General features: G+C 34.2%; 1 pseudogene; it reads left to right on the forward strand.

Annotated features, from left to right (window-relative positions):
- The first annotated feature begins 730 nt into the window (after positions 1-730).
- Positions 731-2,515, forward strand: LOC143601902 (transcription factor BEE 3-like; annotated as a pseudogene).
- The last annotated feature ends 3,471 nt before the right edge of the window (positions 2,516-5,986 follow it).

A 5,986-nucleotide genomic window follows, 5' to 3' on the forward strand; every position in this document is an offset into this window, starting at 1 on the left:
TTGAGCAACACCACTTATTCTACTATTGAACTTCCATCTATTTTTCATTCAGAAAAACGAGTCTTCCTTGATCTCCTCGACAATTTTAAAATACGGCAAAACTTGCTCTGCCACACATATTTTGTCCACTTTTGCGGATCTGCCTTACCTTATACGCTTTTCAAGATATAGAAACTCTCACTTGAGAGGATGAATATGATTGTTGCCTATATATTGACAAATCTTATCACTACTAGCTAGATAATGTTCAAAAACCTATTTCAAGTATTTATGTTATAAAGTGTCAGAAATAACTTAGGCTTGCCAGTGTGATCCCAGGTTTATACTAATACCATGTTTATATAGTAAACCGAAACCCCCATGAGTAGGCCTAGAGGCCAATCCCTCGGCTCTTACATCCAATTTTGCATATGGTTTAAGCTTTGATTCTTATATATTTTGTGTGTTTTTCTAAATCATATTGTGATATAACTAAATGTATTGTACGTGTAAGTAAAAGATGACTAATTGAATAATTGGGTAAAAGGAAGTGCAATAAAATGATAATGATAAAGAAGAGATTAAAATGCTTAATAAGGAAACCTATTACTGGTTTAATCAGGAAGCTTGAAAGTAGGTAAACCTAACTATGTTGTGTCCAGAAGCCTATGCACTCTTCTTTTCCTATTAAACAGTTTCTTTGAAACGTCATTGAAGGTTTGTTTTTAGAAAACAAAACACTCCATTTCATCTAATGGATGATCACTACTTTACCCTAGGACTCAACTCAAACATGGAACTTTTAGACAACAACATCACTCCTTTGCCTGGACACGATTTCGCAGACGCTTATAATCTAAGGCATGATCGTAGTCTTCCATTCTTGTCTCTACTAGATGGTACTGATGAAGATCCAAGTTTTAATTTTGGTGGTGATCATCAAGCCGATTCCTTTTACGATCCATTACTCGTTTCCCGCCAACAACAGAAGATATGATCAAAAGAATATCTGGGGATGAAAGCTTGGGGAATCCCAACACAACTCCTCCCAACTTGAGATCCAGGGTTTCTGGAGAGAATAAAACCAACAAAAATCATGTATGCTTCTGTTTCTTAAATTATTAAACCAGCTTCTTTTTAATAATAAATGAATAAATATCTATACTAGCGTGTGCTTTTTATTCTCCACCCATTTCAGCTAAATGCAAAATTTTCAGGCATATGGTGGTAAAAAGAGAGGGAGAAACAGTACAGCGAAAGTGGAGAAACCGCGAGAAGTTGTTCATGTGAGAGCAAGGAGAGGTGAAGCTACTGATAGTCACAGTTTGGCAGAAAGGGTTTGTTTCCAACATTAAACTTCTCTTATTCTTTTTATATGAACCTAAAGAAACCATATATATGTAACTTACAATTTTCAAGATTCAAAAGTAATTCAAAACTGTTAAATTCTAAGTTAACTATGGTTTCATGATATCTTCCAATTTTCTAGACAAGTCTTGTTTTTAACTTTTTTATTAGAAACATAAACACCAAAAATTTAATGAAATAATACTAACATACTGATAATCTGACGGTTTCTTTTATTGGATTAGCTGAGAAGGGAGAAGATAAACCGAAAATTGCGAAGCTTGCAAGAACTGGTTCCAGGATGTTATAAGGTATGAACTAATAGTTTTCCATCTTACTCAAGATGTAATCTTTTTTGTATTCATAATTTATGTTTGAAACAACTCTTTCTATATGTGTTTTTTTTAATAATTTTCCATCAGCTCCTCTAAAAGTTGATTGTATTATTTTTCTTGAGTACCTGCAGACAATGGGAATGTCAGTAATGTTGGAAGTAACTATCAATTATATCAGATCTTTGCAGAATCAGATTGAGGTAACTTGTATGAAATAATCAATCAACGATATTCCATTCAAATATTCCAACTAATACCAAATATATATTTGGATAAATATAGCAGGCTAATAGGAAATACTTTGCTAAGATTCGTGTGGGATCGAGTTGCAACATTTTTAATGGTCTTAATTATATATTTTGTGTTTCCTAGTTTCTGTCTATGAAGCTTACAGCTGCAAGCATGTTTTATGACTTCAACTCAGCTGAAATGGATGCTTTTGATACAATGAAGGTAATATATTCTTCTTTTATATAACTGTATATATTAGATGCTATTTTTTGTTTAGTGATATCTGAAGTCGACGACTCCGTACATGGTTGAATCTTTTTGATCAATCTATTGATATCAGCATTATTTTAGGGTTCTGAAAAGATGATCTTAAAACTTTTTGTAGAAGTAACATATCTTGTACTTATTGTAAACAAGGATGGACGATGGCATATCCTATGTTTATACAGTTTGGTTTATTGGTTGAAAAATTAAACGTTTCTAGGTAAGTAAATGTTGGAAATAATTAATGTTACAGGATCAAGCATATGGTTATGAGGCACAAGTTATGGACACAACGGGTGGAGAAGGGTATGGAAGCCTTCTACAATTTCAATCAACATGGCCTCTTTGAAAACAAAGTATCTCTTTGGAGTTAATATGATACGTACACATAACACATGGCACGTATACTCATAAAATAAATGCCGAAGGTGCTCCTTAGCGGAAATATACGTTTCATTTTCCTCTTAATAAACACATATATATATAAGATGATGTAATAATGGTGTTTTATTTGTAATGTACCTACACTTCTTACTTCCTATTTAGTTACTTGACGTACCAGTATTTTTGCTTTTAACAACCTTTATTTTTCCCGGGTCTTTATTGCAAGTCTATTATAATTTGATCAATGATAATAATATAGCAAATTAATGATGCTATGATTTGGTAGAAGAGTTAGGGACGGTAAATATTCGGATGGTTAGGTGCTAGCAAGGCTAGAGTTAACCGACTAGATGTTAAAAAAGCGACCGTTTTGGGCCCCAAATATTTAGGATCCCATTTTCTAGAAAATTCTATTAAAAATTTGAATATCACACATTATAAATAGCCTATTAAAAGTGGTTGTTGGTATGAATGATATACTTGTCATTACCTTTTCTAATAAAAGAACTTTGAAAAAAAAACTGAAATAAAAGAGAAAAGAAAGGGAATAAAAGAATGATTGGTGGTGTGGGTGGGTGAGATTGAGGAAATTAACTCGGTAACATATCTTTCGTTTAACTTGTACGACTTAATTGGTCTAGTGATTGATATGTTACCGAGTTAATTTCCTCAATCTCACCCACCCACACCACCAATCATTCTTCCATTCCCTTTCTTTTCTCTTTTATTTCAATTTTTTTCCGAAGTTCTTTTATTTAATTGTTTTATTAACTAACTAAATTACTTTTGAAATGCTAGTATGCTAAGTTCTCATTAGAGTATTTTAGGATTCTTAAAACCGTACCATAAAGAAACAAACTGAGGCTCACTGAATTCTCGAAGTGGCATGTGTGCAGGTTCATGATGCTAGTTTCTATTAACACTCTTGGCTATTTTAATGGAAAAAGGTTCGAATCCTGTACTCTGTGTTTTTCACTTTTTTTTTCTTTTCAGCTTGAATTCCCTCTTGTAGCCCTTTTTTCCATTTTTTTTTCTGCAACCGATTTTCCAACAAAATGGTTTTCTTGCTTAATCTTATTCTTTGCTGCTGCTCTCTCTCTCTCTCTCTCTTCCTTATTCTCTATTATTTTTCTTTGTAAGGCCAATTATATTAAAAACCAGAAATAGGAATTCAAAGCATGAAGTTAGAGCCCAACAATACAAGAGAAAGGGAAAAGAAGACAACAAATACAAAGGAAAAATAACGAAATTGAAACGGCATCATTACGCCCAAACCACACTTGCCCTCTTGCTACTATGATACAACCAAATGAAAGAGGCAGTGTTTACACCTCAAACCGCTAGCTAATGCTTTCTAAGTTGCCAACCTTGTGTTTTTTCACCATAATTTGCCCTGAACTTTTAAATCCTCCACAATTGTTGGTCATTCGTCCTTCTTGGTTGTTCTATCATATTTTTCTCTTTTGTTCATCTTTTGCGAAAAATCACATAATGTCAACTACTGCCTCATTTGAATCATTATCGTTAAACCCCAATCCTCAAAACTCTCCTCTTCCGATACTTCTAATAAATAATCTAATTGCAGTTTATTGATCAGTTCTTCACGTATGTAATAGAAACATGAATGTTATGATAAACCTATAACTAAAACATACATGTTACAGCGGAAAGAGTAGCCATGGCTGATAAGAATCCTCAAAGACGACATGGTAGTCAGCTTAGTCGAGTTCCCCTTTAGGATGTATATTAGTGATGGGGATTATGGTTCTTGAAGAACCGTAAATATGGAGAGAAAAATAGGCCACGAGATTTATGTGATGTCTAAGGTTTTGTTGTTATAATGTTAATAAGTTTCTCCATATATTTATATACACCCAAGGGGAAACCCTTGATTAGCAAGAAAGGGTAATATGGTCCATCAACAGTTACCTAGCTAATATAGTAATAATGTATAATTTAATTATTTTGATCTATTATTATATAGATGATAATGATGGCCATACATTGTAGGTCCCTTGGCGGGTAGATCTAACAACGTTTTTAGATCAACCTAACTTAATGCTAGCGGAAATCACACTAAGCAACCTAAGACGTCTCAGATCTTTAGTTTATGTTCGGGTTTTAGAGAGATAGAGAGAGAGACGAGAGAAAGAATGTGTGTTTGGAAAGTTTTGGCAAAAGGTTTTTCTATTAATAATCAACCACATTTCTCTCATGGCATGCTTCTCTATTTATAGAGAAGCATGCATGAGAAATAAGTTATATCACATGCCCAATGGGCTTCTTTACATTATTTCCCTTGAGCTATTTCCCTTGGGCCTAGATACACAAAACAAACTTCTAAAGCCCAAAACATAGAAATACAATACAAAAGACTAATATATCAAAATGGGACCTAACATACATAAATATATATATCCATATATTTATTTTTACATTCTCTCACTTGGCCGAATAATCATTTATTATGAGCGTTAGCTTAGTCTGCATATTTTAACTTTCATTTTAGCTTTAAATTCAAACTGGAGTAGAGAAATACAGTCATTGAATTGAATATCAGCTCAAGACCCCCATTAATCATACTGCAGTCATTGTTTAAAACCTAAGTAGTTATGATCAAAATTTTATAAGTAAGCCCTTCAAATATTTGATTTGTATACTAATTTTTCTATATGTCATTACACATGCAGAACATATTAAGAGACATACAAAATCAAAACCGGTGAGGAAAATTAATAATTAGTCATTTATATAACGATATACTATTATACATGGTCATAAATAATTCCATCTTTATTATAAGCGCTTTCATAAGACTTATGGGTAATAGACCTTTAGTTATGGGATCCTTAAGCATATCATGAATGTCACGGTAGTGGATGACGGCCTCACCGGTTGGGAAAATAGAGCTCGCCATGATATATCACGTGGCAGTCTTTTGGCGCCTTGTATCTCCACATAGTTCGGGGCTCTCCGGTAGTTGGGTCGATCTCTCTTGGGTTCTTGTATTGCCGACCCTTATTTACTTCGAAATCCTTGTAGTTTACCTTTGATTGATGATGTAGATGTGTCTTGACCCAGCCTTCCAAAGTATTATCATATTCTCCTCGACCCACAGCTTTTCTGAAATAGTTGAGATCAAGCTCTGGTAATGTCTTCAGCTGGTGGTGGTCGAGATAAATAAGGTCTCCGCTGTATCTCCTGATGGCCTAAACACTGTTCCTCTTATCATACTTCGCATAAACAATCAGCGTATCATCATGATAAGGGTAATTGAGCACACGGGCACACGCACGACTTGACACAATGTGCGTTTTTCTCTTCTTTTTTGGTGGTTCGTGTGTCAAGTCGGCGGCTGTATCAGTTGTGGGATCAGCGGCAGGACCATCTGAAGCTTGAACTTGAGCTGGGGGAGTATCTGGATTTGGCGAGTAGTTGATGTTGTC

Source organism: Bidens hawaiensis, unplaced genomic scaffold (assembly GCF_021521415.1).
Source record: "Bidens hawaiensis isolate Kalapana, Puna unplaced genomic scaffold, B.hawaiensis_p1.1 tig00057607_1, whole genome shotgun sequence".
Classification (NCBI taxonomy): Eukaryota; Viridiplantae; Streptophyta; class Magnoliopsida; order Asterales; family Asteraceae; genus Bidens; species Bidens hawaiensis.